Here is an 18,415-nt window from a genome sequence, read left to right on the forward strand (position 1 = left end):
AGATATCAGCCTCTCCACTACAGACCTGTAGAGGGCGCTCTGTCCCTGCCCTGGGGGAGCACCAGCAGGTTTTTAAATAGTCTAGTGTCTAGTGACTGTAGTGGAGAGGCTGGTATCTGGGGTTATATCACCATTTAGATAATAGTAGTAGATAATAGTGTCTATTCGAGCTTTGAGCGGTAAATGGAGACAATTTAGGACATACTTGACTTCAATTATATGATATAACACATTTATTTGGTTACTATTAAAAAAACATCTGTTCAACTGCTTGCTATGGTTACGGTTTGGTTTAGAATATGGGTTAGGGTTAAGTTTAGGGTCAGAGCTAGGGTTAGGGTTACGTTTAGGGTCAGAGCTAGGGTTAGGGTTTATTTTAGGGTCAGAGCTAGGGATAGGGTTAAGTTTAGGGTCAGAGCTAGGGTTAGGGTTAAGTTTAGGGTCAGGGCTAGGGTTAGGGTTAAGTTTAGGGTCAGAGCTAGGGTTAGGGTTAAGTTTAGGGTCAGAGCTAGGGTTAGGGTTAAGTTTAGGGTCAGAGCTTGGGTTAGGGTTAAGTTTAGGGTCAGAGCTAGGGTTAGGGTTAAGTTTAGGGTCAGAGGTAGGGTTAGGGTTAAGTTTAGGGTCAGAGCTAGGGTTAGGGTTAAGTTTAGGGTCAGAGCTAGGGTTAGGGTTAAGTTTAGGGTCAGAGCTAGGGTTAGGGTTAAGTTTAGGGTCAGAGCTAGGGTTAGGGTTAAGTTTAGGGTCAGAGCTAGGGTTAGGGTTAAGTTTAGGGTCAGAGCTAGGGTTAGGGTTAAGTTTAGGGTCAGAGCTTGGGTTAGGGTTAAGTTTAGGGTCAGAGCTAGGGTTAGGGTTAAGTTTAGGGTCAGAGCGAGGGTTAGGGTTAAGTTTAGGGTCAGAGCTAGGGTTAGGGTTAAGTCTAGGGTCAGAGGTAGGGTTAGGGTTAAGTTTAGGGTCAGAGGTAGGGTTTGGGTTGGTACAGTGGCTGGCGAAAGTTTTCATCCCCCTTGCCATTTTCCCTATTTTGTTTCCACACAACCTGGAATTAAAATAGATTTTGGGGGGTTTGTATCATTTGATTTACACAACATTCCTACAACTTTGAAGATGCACAATGTTTTTTATTGTGTAACAAACAAGAAATAAGACAAAAAAAACCGGAAAACTTGAGCATCATAACTATTCACCCCCCTGAAGTCAATGCTTTGTAGAGACACTTTTTACAGCAATTACAGTTCCAAGTATCTTACAAGCTCTATAAGCTTGGCACATCTAGCCACTGGGATTTTTACCTATTCTTCAAGGCAAACTGCTCCAGCTCCTTCAAGTTGTATGGGTTCCGCAGGTGTACAGCAATCTTTAAGTCATACCACTGATTCTCAATTGGATTGAGGTCTGGGCTTTGACTAGGCCATTCCAAGACATTTAAATGTTTCCCCTAAACCACCCGAGTGTTGCTTTAGCAGTATACTTAGGGACATTGTTCTGCTGGAAGGTGAACCTCCGTCCCAGTCTCAAATCTCTGGAAGACTGAAACAGGTTTCCCTCAAGAATTTCCCTGTATTTAGCACCACCCATCATTCCTTCAATTCTGACAAGTTTGTCAGTCCCTGCAGATGAAAAACACATCACTGTGGGGATGTCCTAGGCTACATGGACATCTTTATCAAGTGTGCCTATAATTTTGGACCCCACTGTATCTGCGTATCAGGCATGTTTATATAACCTCCCCTCTTTCTCTATCTCACCCTCTCTCTCACCCCCCCTTTCTATCCTTATTGCTCTATCTCACCATCTCACCCCCCCCTTTCTATCCTTATTGCTCTGTCTCACCATCTCACCCCCCCTTTCTATCCTTATTGCTCTATCTCACCATCTCACCCCCTTTCTATCCTTATTGCTCTGTCTCACCATCTCACCCCCTTTCTATCCTTATTGCTCTATCTCACCATCTCACCCCCCTTTCTATCCTTATTGCTCTGTCTCACCATCTCACCCCCCTTTCTATCCTTATTGCTCTGTCTCACCATCTCACCCCCCTTTCTATCCTTATTGCTCTATCTCACCCTCTCACCCCCCTTTCTATCCTTATTGCTCTATCTCACCATCTCACCCCCCTTTCTATCCTTATTGCTCTATCTCACCATCTCACCCCCCTTTCTATCCTTATTGCTCTATCTCACCATCTCACCCCCCTTTCTATCCTTATTGCTCTATCTCACCATCTCACCCCCTTTCTATCCTTATTGCTCTATCTCACCATCTCACCCCCTTTCTATCCTTATTGCTCTATCTCACCATCTCACCCCCCCTTTCTATCCTTATTGCTCTATCTCACCATCTCACCCCCCCTTTCTATCCTTATTGCTCTGTCTCACCATCTCACCCCCTTTCTATCCTTATTGCTCTGTCTCACCATCTCACCCCCCTTTCTATCCTTATTGCTCTATCTCACCATCTCACCCCCCTTTCTATCCTTATTGCTCTGTCTCACCATCTCACCCCCTTTCTATCCTTATTGCTCTATCTCACCATCTCACCCCCCTTTCTATCCTTATTGCTCTATCTCACCATCTCACCCCCTTTCTATCGTTATTGCTCTATCTCACCATCTCACCCCCTTTCTATCCTTATTGCTCTATCTCACCATCTCACCCCCTTTCTATCCTTATTGCTCTATCTCACCATCTCACCCCCCTTTCTATCCTTATTGCTCTATCTCACCATCTCACCCCCCTTTCTATCGTTATTGCTCTGTCTCACCATCTCACCCCCCTTTCTCATTCCATCTCTCTCCCCCTCCCTCTCTCTCTTTCTCATTCCATCTCTCTCCCCTCCCTCTCTCTCTTTCTCATTCCATCTCTCTCCCCCTCCCCTCTCTCTTTCTCATTCCATCTCTCTCCCACTCCCCTCTCTCTCTCTTTCTCATTCCATCTCTCTCCCCCTCCCTCTCTCTCTTTCTCATTCCATCTCTCTCCCCACTCCCCTCTCTCTTTCTCATTCCATCTCTCCCCCACTCCCCTCTCTCTTTCTCATTCCATCTCTCTCCCCCTCCCCTTCTCATTCCATCTCTCTCTCCCCCTCCCCTCTCTCTCTTTCTCATTCCATCTCTCTCCCCCCTCCCCTCTCTCTCTTTCTCATTCCATCTCTCTCCCCACTCCCCTCTCTCTCTTTCTCATTCCATCTCTCTCCCCCTCCCCTTCTCATTCCATCTCTCTCTCCCCTCCCCTCTCTCTCTTTCTCATTCCACCCCCCTCTCTCTCACTCTAGCTGTGGAAGGAAAACAGACCTGACTATCTGAACCTACAGCTCTTCGTCAGCCAGACAGATGGACTTCAGGTGAGACTCAAAGACACCGTCAGCCAATCAGTCAGTCAGTCAGTCAGTCAGTGAGTTAGTCAGTCAACCAGTCAGTCAGTCAGTGAGTCAATCAATCAGTCAGTCAATCAGTGAGTCAGTCAGTCCATCAATCAGTCAGTGAGTCAATCAGTCAGTCAATCAGTGAGTCCGTCAGTCCGTCAATCAGTCCGTCAATCAGTCAGTCAGTCAGCCAGTCACTCAGTCCGTCAATCAGTCAGTCAGTGAGTCAATCAGTCAGTTAATCCGTCAGTCAGTCACTCAGTCCGTCAATCAGTCAGTCAATCAATCAGTCAGTCAATCAGGCAATCAGTCAGTCAGTGAGTCATTCAGTCAGTCAGTCAGTCAGTCAGTCTTCACTCACTCCATCCAGCCAGCCATGCAGCCAGCCAGCCAGCCAATTGTGGACAGGTACACCACAGATTGGTGAAGAGAAAAAGATTGAGCGCAAGGAGATGACTAGAAAGAGTGAAGCATGTTAACCTTCACTGCGTTTAACTGTAGTTCACTGCTACCTTCAGTGTGTATGGAGATGGAATGTATTCTTTCACTCTTTCTATTTCTCCTTTCTACAGCCGGACATCTCTTTCTAATCTCTCCCTCTATTTCACTGTGTACCTTTCACTCTTTCTCTCCCTCAATGCCATTCTCTGGCGGAGCTGAAAGGATTGTACAAAGCGATAGATATGGAAAGGAGAGAGAGCAAGTCAACTGGCACTTCCTAGTTTAGAAGTAAGGGTTGTGTTGTGGGTGTTAGTGTGTGTGTGTGCACTGGACTGAGTTCTTTATTCAGCCCCTCTGGCAGAGTCTTTCAGAAGGTGTTTTATTACTGCTCTCCTTTCACAGAGTCTTTCAGAAGGCGTGTTATTACTGCTCTCCTTTCACAGTCTTTCAGAAGGCGTGTTATTACTGCTCTCCTTTCACAGAGTCTTTCAGAAGGCGTGTTATTACTGCTCTCCTTTCACAGAGTCTTTCAGAAGGTGTGTTATTAGTGCAATTCTTTCACAGAGTCTTTCAGAAGATGTTTTATTACTGCAGTTCTTTCACAGAGTCTTTCAGAAGATGTTTTATTACTGCAGTTCTTTCACAGAGTCTTTCAGAAGGTGTTTTATTACTGCTCTCCTTTCACAGAGTCTTTCAGAAGGTGTTTTATTACTGCAGTTCTTTCACAGAGTCTTTCAGAAGGTGTTTTATTACTGCAGTTCTTTCACAGAGTCTTTCAGAAGATGTTTTATTACTGCAGTTCTTTCACAGAGTCTTTCAGAAGGTGTTTTATTACTGCAGTTCTTTCACAGAGTCTTTCAGAAGGCGTGTTATTACTGCAATTCTTTCACAGAGTCTTTCAGAAGATGTTTTATTACTGCAGTTCTTTCACAGAGTCTTTCAGAAGGTGTTTTATTACTGCAGTTCTTTCACAGAGTCTTTCAGAAGATGTTTTATTACTGCAGTTCTTTCACAGAGTCTTTCAGAAGGTGTTTTATTACTGCAGTTCTTTCACAGAGTCTTTCAGAAGGTGTTTTATTACTGCTCTCCTTTCACAGAGTCTTTCAGAAGGCGTGTTATTACTGCAATTCTTTCACAGAGTCTTTCAGAAGATGTTTTATTACTGCAGTTCTTTCACAGAGTCTTTCAGAAGGTGTTTTATTACTGCAGTTCTTTCACAGAGTCTTTCAGAAGGTGTTTTATTACTGCAGTTCTTTCACAGAGTCTTTCAGAAGGTGTTTTATTACTGCAGTTCTTTCACAGAGTCTTTCAGAAGGTGTTTTATTACTGCAGTTCTTTCACAGAGTCTTTCAGAAGATGTTTTATTACTGCAGTTCTTTCACAGAGTCTTTCAGAAGGCGTTTTATTACTGCTCTCCTTTCACAGAGTCTTTTTAATGTCCCTCTGCCTCCAGCTAGCAGACATAGGGATCTTGTTCAGGGCTCACGGTTCAGAGGCATACAATAAGTAGACTTTTAATATTGCAGCTATTTATTATCATACAAACCAGTTCAAAGAGTTGATGCTATTTTCCATGTAAGACTCAGGCCTGTACTCATAGAGTAGGTAACAGTTTCCCCTAACTCTTATGCAGGGTCAGATATGTTTTCATCCACCTAAAACCCATTGGTTTGGGGTTAGTGTAATCTGGTTCTAGATCTGAGGCTAGGGTAATCTGGTTCTAGATCTGAGGCTAGGGTAATCTGGTTCTAGATCTGAGGCTAGGGTAATCTGGTTCTAGATCTGAGGCTAGGGTAATCTGGTTCTAGATCTGAGGCTAGGGTAATCTGGTTCTAGATCTGAGGCTAGGGTAATCTGGTTCTAGATCTGAGGCTAGGGTAATCTGGTTCTAGATCTGAGGCTAGGGTAATCTGGTTCTAGATCTGAGGCTAGGGTAATCTGGTTCTAGATCTGAGGCTAGGGTAATCTGGTTCTAGATCTGAGGCTAGGGTAATCTGGTTCTAGATCTGGGGCTAGTGTAATCTGATCCTAAATTCTGGGGTTTGGGTAATCTGATCCTAAATTCTGGGGTTTGGGTAATCTGATCCTACATTCTGGGGCTTGGGTAATCTGATCCTACATTCTGGGGCTAGTGTAATCTGATCCTACATTCTGGGGTTTGGGTAATCTGATCCTACATTCTGGGGCTTGGGTAATCTGATCCTAAATTCTGGGGTTTGGGTAATCTGATCCTACATTCTGGGGTTTGGGTAATCTGACCCTACATTCTGAGGCTTGGGTAATCTGATCCTACATTCTGGGGTTTGGGTAATCTGATCCTAAATTCTGGGGTTTTGGTAATCTGATCCTACATTCTGGGGCTTGGGTAATCTGATCCTACATTCTGAGGCTTGGGTAATCTGATCCTACATTCTGGGGTTTGGGTAATCTGATCCTACATTCTGGGGCTTGGGTAATCTGATCCTACATTCTGGGGCTAGTGTAATCTGATCCTACATTCTGGGGCTTGGGTAATCTGATCCTAAATTCTGGGGTTTGGGTAATCTGATCCTACATTCTGGGGCTAGTGTAATCTGATCCTAAATTCTGGGGCTTGGGTAATCTGATCCTAAATTCTGGGGCTTGGGTAATCTGATCCTAGATCTGTGGCAAAGCTTAACTTCTACCTGGATCTCTAAAAACACTAGCTCATTATACATTTTCTGTGTTCTGTTTCCTGTCCAGAACATCTCTGAGGAGAGGTACCGCCCCCTGAGTTCCCGGCTGATGATTGGCCGACCGAGGTGGAAGTTGCTCTTTGAGGAGATTGGGAGGACCAATAAGCAGTGAGTAAAACGTTTGGAGTGTTTAAAGACATCTTCTGATTGGATAATTTTAGGATATTGTGGTCATGTTGTATCTGTATTGTGTGTGCTTTCCTCAGTAAGCGGGTGGGGGTGTTCTGCTGTGGGCCTAAAGGCATCTCCAGGACCCTGCACAGACTGTGTAACTCAGACCGCTATTCAGGAACCACGTTCGAGTTCAACAAAGAGTCCTTCAGCTGAGACCAGCTCCCCCTCACCGTGACCCCTAACCATAGGCTCTGACCCCTGACCCCAGACTCACATTGAGACAGGTGACTTGAACCTACCATGAGGTGACTCACACTGGTTCTCCTTCCATCAGAGAGAAGCATCTCACACTCACTGGTGTTGAGTGACATCATCAGCGGGCAACTGGGACTTGTTCACGAACCAAGAAGACCTGGTTGTAAGCCACCATTTTGAGAAAACACTGCCATATTGCTTGCCTCACACAAACTCAGTCCTTTCTAATGGTGGAGAAGTGCCATGGGGTAGGGCCGAGGGGTTGATTTGGGATGGGGTTCCCCTTTCTGTGTGGGGGCATCAGGGCCTCGGGGCCTAGGGACAACCCTTTGCCACTCTGTAAGGGACTGTACAGGAATTAGTAGTTCGCTCTGGACCACAGAGAGATGCTGTACAACAACCTGATGTCTGTTATCACTTTCACTACCCTTCCTTCCTTCCTGTGCAAATCATTTACACTCGAAATCCTCTATGTATTCAAATGGAGTCAAACTCAACCACTCCTGGTGCCAGTATTTTAGTAATTGTTTTATATTTCAATTATTTATATTGTTTAAAGTTACTAGATGTACTTTTCTCTCATAGTGTTTCACCATTTCTTCTGTGTCCCATTTAAGACTGAACAACAAAACAGCTTTACACTTTACCAAACCATACATATTTACCATTGATTAAGTATTGAAGAAATATATACAGTATATATATTTAATTGTTTCTGAATAATGTTTTTTTGGATGTTGGATTGTTTTGATGAGAGCAAAGCACAACCCTCATTAAAATAGGTTTTATACAGATCTATTTACTACATGTTAACTACACGGGTACTACATGGATACTATGCGTCCACTGTCTGTTTCTACGAACTTGTTGTCTTTCCACAGCCAGTACAGCCCAAAATATCTTGGACACATACATTTTATCAAGACGGTTTTAATGCACCATATAAAAATACAATTTATATTATGAATTCATCCTTTGGTTCTCAAAGTGGCATAGTTATCAGACAGTACACAGTATCATACAGTACACAGTATCAGACAGTACACAGTATCATACAGTACACAGTATCATACAGTACCATACAGTACACAGTATCATACAGTATCATACAGTACCGACAGTACGCAGTATCGACAGTACGCAGTATCGACAGTACGCAGTATCGACAGTACGCAGTATCGACAGTACGCAGTATCATACAGTAGGCAGTATCATACAGTACGCAGTATCGACCGTACGCAGTATCATACAGTACGCAGTATCGACAGTAAGCTGTATCGACAGTACACTGTATCGACAGTACACTGTATCGACAGTATGCAGTATCATACAGTACGCAGTATCATACAGTACGCAGTATCGACAGTACGCAGTATCGACAGTACGCAGTATCGACAGTACGCAGTATCATACAGTACGCAGTATCGACAGTACACAGTATCGACAGTACACAGTATCGACAGTACACCGTATCATACAGTATACAATACACAGTATCATACAGTACACAGTATCGACAGTACACAGTATCATACAGTACACAGTATCAACAATACACAATATCAACAGTACACAGTATCATACAGTACACAGTATCGACAGTACACAGTATCATACAGTACACAGTATCAACAGTACACAGTATCATACAGTACACAGTATCAACAGTACACAATATTAACAGTACACAGTATTATACAGTACACATTATCATACAGTACACAATATTATACAGTACACAGTAACAACAGTACACAGTATTATACAGTACACAGTATCATACAGTACACAGTATCGACAGTACACAGTATCGACAGTACACAGTATCATACAGTACACAGTAACAACAGTACACAGTAATATACAGTACACAGTATCATACAGTACGCAGTATCGACAGTACGCAGTATCATACAGTACGCAGTATCGACAGTAAGCTGTATCAACAGTACACTGTATCGACAGTACGCAGTATCAGACAGTACGCAGTATCATACAGTACGCAGTATCATACAGTACGCAGTATCATACAGTACGCAGTATCGACAGTACGCAGTAGACAGTACGCAGTATCGACAGTACACAGTATCATACAGTACACAGTATCAACAATACACAGTATTTACAGTACACAGTATCATACAGTACACAGTATCGACAGTACACAGTATCGACAGTACACCGTATCATACAGTATACAGTACACAGTATCGACAATACACAATATCAACAGTACACAGTATCATACAGTACACAGTATCGACAGTACACAGTATCATACAGTACACAGTATCATACAGTACACAGTATCATACAGTACACAGTATCAACAGTACACAGTATTATACAGTACACATTATCATACAGTACACAGTAACAACAGTACACAGTATTATACAGTACACAGTATCATACAGTACACAGTATCATACAGTACACAGTATCGACAGTACACAGTACACAGTAACAACAGTACACAGTAATATACAGTACACAGTATCATACAGTACACAGTATCATACAGTACACAGTATCGACAGTACACAGTAACAACAGTACACAGTATTATACAGTACACAGTATCAACAGTACACAGTATTATACAGTACACAGTATAAACAATACACAGTATTTTACAGTACACAGCATAAACAGTACACAGCATAAACAGTACACAGTATTATACAGTACACAGTATCAACAATACACAATATCAACAGTACACAGTATCATACAGTACACAGTATCATACAGTACACAGTATTATACAGTACACAGTATCATACAGTATACAGTACACAGTATCATACAGTACACAGTATCAACAATACACAATATCAACAGTACACAGTATCATACAGTACACAGTATCGACAGTACACAGTATCATACAGTACACAGTATCAACAGTACACAGTATCAACAGTACACAGTATCATACAGTACACAGTATCATACAGTACACAGTATCAACAGTACACAATATTAACAGTACACAGTATTATACAGTACACATTATCATACAGTACACAGTATCAACAGTACACAGTATCAACAGTACACAGTATTATACAGTACACATTATCATACAGTACACAGTATCAACAGTACACAATATTAACAGTACACAGTATCATACAGTACACAGTATCGACAGTACACAGTATCGACAGTACACCGTATCATACAGTATACAGTACACAGTATCATACAGTACACAGTATCGACAGTACACAGTATCATACAGTACACAGTATCAACAATACACAATATCAACAGTACACAGTATCGACAGTACACAGTATCATACAGTACACAGTATCAACAGTACACAGTATCATACAGTACACAGTATCAACAGTACACAGTATCATACAGTACACAGTATCAACAGTACACAATATTAACAGTACACAGTATTATACAGTACACATTATCATACAGTACACAATATCGACAGTACACAGTATCATACAGTACACAGTAACAACAGTACACAGTATTATACGGTACACAGTATCAACAGTACACAGTAACAACAGTACACAGTATTATACAGTACACAGTATCATACAGTACACAGTATCATACAGTACACAGTATCGACAGTACACAGTATCATACAGTACACAGTAACAACAGTACACAGTATTATACGGTACACAGTATCAACAGTACACAGTATTATACAGTACACAGTATCATACAGTACACAGCATAAACAGTACACAGCATAAACAGTACACAGTATAAACAGTACACAGTATAAACAGTACACAGTATTATACAGTACACAGCATAAACAGTACACAGTATTATACAGTACACAGTATCAACAATACACAATATCAACAGTACACAGTATTAAACAGTACGCAGTATAAACAGTACACAGTATTATACAGTACACAGTATCAACAATACACAGTATCAACAGTACACAGTATTAAACAGTACGCAGTATAAACAGTACACAGTATAAACAGTACACAGTATAAACAGTACACAGTATTACACAGTACACAGTATCAGACAGTACGCTGTACAATACCCCCAAGGTACCAGCGTCTCCATGGCAGTGAGAAGAAGGGAAGGGCAGGGGGAAAAGGGAGGGAATGGATACTGGGACCAGAAGACAGCACTGAGTGGAACAAAACCAACACTAACGGACCCAAATACCTGTTCCATACAGTTTGACTGTAACGTTGTTCTGAACGGGACTCAGGACTGGACTGCAGTTGAATATTATTTATCATTCTCTCTTGGTTACTGTTTGATATGTGTCAGATTTAACCCCCAGATCAAGAGCAGCAGAATGAGACATATTGGAATGTCTCTGGAGTGTGTGTCTTATTGTATGTGTCTTATTGTGTGTCTTATTGTATGTATATGTGTGTGTGTCTTATTGTATGTATATGTGTGTGTGTCTTATTGTATGTATTTGTGTGTGTGTCTTATTGTATGTATTTGTGTGTGTGTCTTATTGTATGTATTTGTGTGTGTGTCTTATTGTATGTATTTGTGTGTGTGTCTTATTGTATGTATTTGTGTGTGTCTTATTGTATGTATTTGTGTGTGTCTTATTGTATGTATTTGTGTGTGTCTTATTGTATGTATTTGTGTGTGTCTTATTGTATGTATTTGTGTGTGTCTTATTGTATGTATTTGTGTGTGTCTTATTGTATGTATTTGTGTGTGTCTTATTGTATGTATTTGTGTGTGTCTTATTGTATGTATTTGTGTGTGTCTTATTGTATGTATTTGTGTGTACGTGTGTTTTAGTGCGTGTGTCTTTGTCATGACGGTCGTCATGACAATTCCTGCAGGGACAGGATGGCCCCAATGAGTCCTGCTCCCAGGATCCACTGCCTCCTCTGGGTTCAGAACTGGAGATGGGGTTAGGAGCAAAGGAGAGGAGAGGAGAGGAATAGTACAGGAGCAGAGGAGAGGGGAGGGGAGGAATAGTACAGGAGCAGAGGAGAGGAGAGGGGGGGGAGGAATAGTACAGGAGCAGAGGAGAGGAGAGGGGGGGAGGAATAGTACAGGAGCAGAGGAGAGGAGAGGGGAGGGGAGGAATAGTACAGGAGCAGAGGAGAGGGAGGGGAGGAATAGTACAGGAGCAGAGGAGAGGAGAGGGAGGGGAGGAATAGTACAGGAGCTGAGGAGAGGAGAGGGGAGGAGAGGAATAGTACAGGAGCAGAGGAGAGGAGAGGGGAGGAATAGTACAGGAGCAGAGGAGAGGGAGGGGAGGAATAGTACAGGAGCAGAGGAGAGGAGAGGGAGGGGAGGAATAGTACAGGAGCTGAGGAGAGGGGAGGGGAGGAATAGTACAGGAGCAGAGGAGAGGGGAGGGGAGGGGAGGGGAGGGGAGGAATAGTACAGGAGCAGAGGAGAGGAGAGGGAGGGGAGGAATAGTACAGGAGCTGAGGAGAGGGGAGGGGAGGAGAGGAATAGTACAGGAGCAGAGGAGAGGAGAGGGGAGGGGAGGAATAGTACAGGAGCAGAGGAGAGGGAGTGGAGGAATAGTACAGGAGCAGAGGAGAGGAGAGGGAGGGGAGGAATAGTACAGGAGCTGAGGAGAGGAGAGGGAGGGGAGGAATAGTACAGGAGCAGAGGAGAGGGGAGGAATAGTACAGGAGCAGAGGAGAGGAGGGGAGGGGAGGGAGGGAGGGGAGGGGAGGGGAGGGGAGGAATAGTACAGGAGCAGAGGAGAGGGGAGGGGAGGGGAGGGGGAGGGGGAGGAATAGTACAGGAGCAGAGGAGAGGAGAGGGAGGGGAGGAATAGTACAGGAGCTGAGGAGAGGGGAGGGGAGGAATAGTACAGGAGCAGAGGAGAGGGGAGGAATAGTACAGGAGCAGAGGAGAGGGGAGGGGAGGAATAGTACAGGAGCAGAGGAGAGGGGAGGAATAGTACAGGAGCAGAGGAGAGGGGGAGGGGAGGGAGGGGGAGGGGAGGGGAGGGGGGGGGAGGGGAGGAATAGTACAGGAGCAGAGGAGAGGAGAGGGAGGGGAGGAATAGTACAGGAGCTGAGGAGAGGAGAGGGGAGGGGAGGAATAGTACAGGAGCTGAGGAGAGGAGAGGAGAGGGGAGGAATAGTACAGGAGCTGAGGAGAGGAGAGGAGAGGGGAGGGGAGGAATAGTACAGGAGCAGAGGAGAGGAGAGGGAGGGGAGGAATAGTACAGGAGCTGAGGAGAGGGGAGGGGAGGAGAGGAATAGTACAGGAGCTGAGGAGAGGAGAGGGGAGGGGAGGAATAGTACAGGAGCAGAGGAGAGGGAGTGGAGGAATAGTACAGGAGCAGAGGAGAGGAGAGGGAGGGGAGGAAATAGTACAGGAGCAGAGGAGAGGAGAGGGAGGGGAGGAATAGTACAGGAGCTGAGGAGAGGAGAGGGAGGGGAGGGGAGGAATAGTACAGGAGCTGAGGAGAGGGGAGGGGAGGAATAGTACAGGAGCAGAGGAGAGGGGAGGGAGGGGAGGGGAGGAATAGTACAGGAGCAGAGGAGAGGAGAGGGAGGGGAGGAATAGTACAGGAGCTGAGGAGAGGGGAGGGGAGGAATAGTACAGGAGCAGAGGAGAGGGGAGGAATAGTACAGGAGCAGAGGAGAGGGGAGGGGAGGGGAGGGGAGGGGAGGGGAGGGGGAGGGGAGGGGGAGGAATAGTACAGGAGCAGAGGAGAGGAGAGGGAGGGGAGGAATAGTACAGGAGCTGAGGAGAGGGGAGGGGAGGAAATAGTACAGGAGCAGAGGAGAGGAGAGGGGAGGGGAGGAAATAGTACAGGAGCAGAGGAGAGGAGAGGAATAGTAGAGGAGCAGAGGAGAGGGGAGGAAATAGTACAGGAGCAGAGGAGAGGGGAGGGGAGGAATAGTACAGGAGCAGAGGAGAGGAATAGTACAGGAGCAGAGGAGAGGAGAGGAATAGTACAGGAGCAGAGGGAGGGGAGGAATAGTATAGGAGGAGAGGAGAGGGGAGGGGAGGAATAGTACAGGAGCAGAGGAGAGGAGAGGGGAGGAATAGTACAGGAGCAGAGGAGAGGAGAGGTGAGGAATAGTACAGGAGCAGAGGAGAGGAGAGGTGAGGAATAGTACAGGAGCAGAGGAGAGGAGAGGGGAGGAATAGTACAGGAGCAGAGGAGAGGAGAGGAATAGAACAGGAGCAGAGGAGAGGAGAGGAATAGAACAGGAGCAGAGGAGAGGAGAGGGGAGGAATAGTACAGGAGCAGAGGAGAGGAGAGGGGAGGAATAGTACAGGAGCAGAGGAGAGGAGAGGGGAGGAATAGTACAGGAGCAGAGGAGAGGAGAGGGGAGGAATAGTACAGGAGCTGTCACGTCTTTTCAAAATCGAACCCAGAAGCAGACCAGCACAAGGAGAGTAGGAAGAAGGTGAGTATTTATTTGCAAGTGAATGTGAATGGGTAGATATATCCAGGTGGCTTAGCGGGCAGCAGTGGTGAGTTGATGAGAGTAAATAGGTGGATCCAATGGGGTAGCGGAATCCTCCGACGACCAGGCGGGAATGGGGTAAATGATCCGGGTGAGTAACTGAAGACAGAACAAACGGAGGAAAGTTTAAGGCAAGCAATACGTAAAAAACAACAAAACAAATTCTATCCAACTTGAGGCTGATACTATGGCACAACATACTGTTCATGGCTAACGATCCGGCAGGGAATGGATGTCAGGTCCGAGCTTATGAAGAGGAGAGATGATGATCAGGACCAGGTGTGTAGATAGCTGATGGGATACAGGTGCGGGTAATCAGAACTCCCAACTGGCTACCTTGCCCGGCAACCAGACAGGGTGCGTTCCAGGACGCCGGAAAAAACACTCCAGGACAGAACACAGGCAAAAAACACTCAGGAAACAGGATTCGTGACAGTATCCCCCCTCCGACGAACGCCACCGGGCGGACTACCCGGAGCGCCAGGGTGGAGGCGGAAAAAGTCACGAAGCAGGTCATCGTCAAGGATCTGACGCCGAGGAATCCAACTCCTCAGGACCATATCCTTCCCAATCCACTAAATACTGGAACCCTCAACCCCGCCGTCTGGAGTCCATGATGCGGCGCACTGTGTAGACAGGACCACCTCCGATCATCCGAGGAGGAGGAGGACTAGGAGGAGGGGGCAACAGAGGACTGAGGAGAACCGGCTTGAGGCAGGAGACATGAAAGGTGGGATGTACTCTTAGTGTAGCAGGCAACTTGAGTCGGACCACAACAGGATTAATGATCTTTTCCACTACAAACGGACCAATGAACTTCGGTGACAGTTTCCTTGACTCAGTCCGTAGAGGAAGATCCCGTGTAGCCAACCAAACCCTATCTCCGACGGTATAAGCGGGGGCAGGAATACGGCGACGATTCGCCTGGATCTGATACCGGTCAGAAACCTTAAGGAGGGCCTTCCTGGCCCGATGCCAGGCGCGGTGGCAACGACGAATGTGGGTCTGGACAAAAGGAACCGAGAGATCCCGCTCCTGAGAAGGAAACAAGGGAGGTTGGTAACTGTACAGGCACTGGAAGGGAGACATCCCAGTGGCAGATGAAGGGAGAGTATTATGAGCATACTCGACCCAGGGTAATTGAGAGGACCAAGAGGTGGGATCAGAGGAAACAAGACAGCGCAGCATGGACTCCATCTTCTGGTTGGCTCTCTCCGCCTGACCATTAGATTGGGGGTGAAATCCAGATGTGAGACTGACTGTAGCTCCAATGGCCAAACAGAAGGATTTCCAGACAGCAGAGGTAAACCTGAGGACCACGGTCAGAAACAATGTCAAAGGGCAATGTCACAGGGCAACCCGTGGACCCTGAACACCTCCCTAACCAGGATCTCGGACGTCTCAGTGGCAGAAGGCAGCTTGGAGAGGGGAACAAAGTGGGCAAACTTGCTGAATCTATCCACAATGGTCAGAATAACCGTGTTACCAACAGAAGAGGGCAACCCCGTGACAAAATCCAGGGCCAGATGCGACCAAGGTCGCCGGGGAATAGGTAGGGGGTGAAGAAGCCCAGAGCTGGCCCGATTGGTACTCTTATTCTGCGCACAAACAGGACAAGCGGCAACAAACCTCCGGGTATCTTCTCCCATGGCAGGCCACCAAAATAGTCTGTGCAGTAGCGCCATAGTCCGAGCAACACCAGGGTGACAAGCTATCTTGCTGGCGTGGGACCACTGAAGGACAGCAGAACGAACCAACTCCGGCACGAACAACCGACCGGGTGGACCGTTACCGGGCCCGGGCTGTGTCCGAAGAGCCGCCATCACCTCCTCCTCAATCCTCCATGTAACGGCTCCCACGACAACGTTCTGGGGAAGAATAGTCTGTCTTGGCCCCATTCTCCTCCGTCTTGGAGAACATCTGGGACAGGGCGTCCGCCTTCCTGTTCTTCGACCCAGGTCGGAACGTCAGGGAAAAATTGAAGCGTCCAAAAAACAAAGCCCACCGGGCCTGATGGGAGTTGAGATGTTTAGTCGGTTGCACGTAAGCCAGATTCTTGTGGTCAGTCCAGACCACAAACGGTTGCTCCGCTCCCTCCAACCAGTGACGCCACTCCTCCAAGGCAAGCTTCACAGCGAGAAGCTCCCGGTTACCCACATCGTAGTTTCTTTCAGCTGGAGAAAGACGACAAGAGTAGAAGGCGCAGGGATGGAGTTTACCGTCCGTGGAGCTACGCTGGGACAGGATGGCGCCCACCCCCACATCAGACGCATCCACCTCCACAACGAACTGACGGGAAGTGTCAGGTTGAGAGAGAATCTGGGCGTTGGTGAATCGGCTCTTCAAATCTAGAAATGCTCGGTCTGCCTCAGGAGACCAACAGAACTTTCTGGTGCAAGACGTCAGTACAGTTAAAGGGGCGGCCACCCGGCTGTAATCACGGATAAACCTCCGATAAAAATTCGCAAACCCCAGGAATCTCTGGAGCTGCAATCTCGTACCGGGCTGGACCCAATCCCAAATCGCCCGAACCTTCTCTTGGTCCATCTTGATCTCTCCCCTGGAGATGATGTACCCGAGGAAGGACGTTGTGTGGGCGTGAAAATCACACTTCTCAGCCTTCACGAACAGACGGTTCTCCAATAACCGCTGCAGGACCTGCTTGACATGCTGAACGTGGCTAGAAAGCTCCCTCGAGAAGATGAGGATATCATCCAGGTAAACGAACACAAAAATACCAATCATATCTCTCAGAACGTCATTCACCATACTTTGGAACACAGCAGGAGCGTTGGTCAGTCCAAACGGCATCACCTGGTACTCGAAATGTCCCATCGGAGTATTGAACCCAGTCAACCACTCGTCCCACTCTTTGATCCGAACCAAATGATAAGCATTACGTAAATCAAGCTTCGTAAAAACCGTAGCACCCTGTAAAGAATCGAAAGCCGAGCTCATCAAGGGCAGGGGATACTTGTTCTTGACCGTAATATCATTCAAACCCCGATAATACACGGTCGAAGAGAGCCATCCTTCTTGCTCACAAAAAAATCCTGCTCCCAGAGGTGATGACGAGGGCCGAATGAGACCTGCAGCTAGAGACTCCTTGATGTAGGTCTCCAAGGCCTCACGTTCAGGTCGAGAGATACTGTATAACTGTCCCTTGGGAAAGGCAGCTCCAGGAAACAGATTAATCGCACAATCATAAGGTCGGTGGGGAGGAAGGGATAGAGCCTTCTGTTTGCTGAATACTTCACCCAACTCGTGATATGTTTCTGGAACCAGGGACAAATCAGGAGGAGCAGAGTCACTGACCTGACTGGAAACGGCAGGAGAACAGGCAGTCCTAAGGCAGTTAGCATGACAATCAATGCTCCAACTAGTTACCTTACCCGTCACCCAATCAAACGAGGGATTGTGTTCCTTCAGCCAGGGGTAACCAAGAACCAGAGGAACATGGGGCGAGGACAGAATGAAGAAGGAGAAACTCTGAATGATTCCCCGACAACAACATCTTAACCGGTTCAGTCCTCATAGTGATCCGTGCCAGACTACTGCTGTTCAGAGTGGTTGCTTCAATGGCTTCCGGCAATTGCTCCTTGGAAAGCCCCAGCTGTTCCACCAAGTCGGCATCAATAAAGCTGCCATCGGCACCTGAATCGATAAAAGCGTTCATCTCTAAGCTCTGATCCTTATTCATAAGGGTTGCAGGAAAACGGGGTCTGACAGGATCTTTGAGAGGTTGAAACTGGCTCGCTAAAATTCCTCCCAAAACTAGCGAGCCGGGCAGTTTAACGGGCGCTGTGGACAAGCGGAGATGTAATGTCCCGAGCTACCACAGTAGAGACAGCTGTTGGTCTCACGTCTACGTTGGCGCTCCTCCTTAGTTAGCCCGTGTCGCCCCACTTGCATTGGTTCAGGATCTGGTGGCAAGACCCCTCCACTAATCCCGTGTGGGGAATAACAATCAATATGTTCTGGTTCACTTCCTGAACCGAATGGTAACCGAGTTGTTGATTGATTGGATGGGCCCCACTGCTTCTCCCTCCTCTCTCGGACTCTATTATCTACCCGAATAGATAAAGTGACCAA

General features: G+C 46.4%; 1 long non-coding RNA gene across 1 annotated transcript in view; it reads left to right on the forward strand.

Annotated features, from left to right (window-relative positions):
• LOC135533512 (uncharacterized) overlaps nt 1-7,855 on the forward strand; it is an 8,804-nt gene extending 949 nt beyond the window's left edge. The window contains exons 2-4 of the long non-coding RNA XR_010454537.1: nt 3,268-3,336; nt 6,523-6,623; nt 6,722-7,855. This is a non-coding gene — a long non-coding RNA (uncharacterized LOC135533512). The remainder of the gene's footprint in view (nt 1-3,267; nt 3,337-6,522; nt 6,624-6,721) is intronic.
• The last annotated feature ends 10,560 nt before the right edge of the window (nt 7,856-18,415 follow it).

Source organism: Oncorhynchus masou, unplaced genomic scaffold (assembly GCF_036934945.1).
Source record: "Oncorhynchus masou masou isolate Uvic2021 unplaced genomic scaffold, UVic_Omas_1.1 unplaced_scaffold_2418, whole genome shotgun sequence".
In the NCBI taxonomy this organism is placed as follows: domain Eukaryota; kingdom Metazoa; phylum Chordata; class Actinopteri; order Salmoniformes; family Salmonidae; genus Oncorhynchus; species Oncorhynchus masou.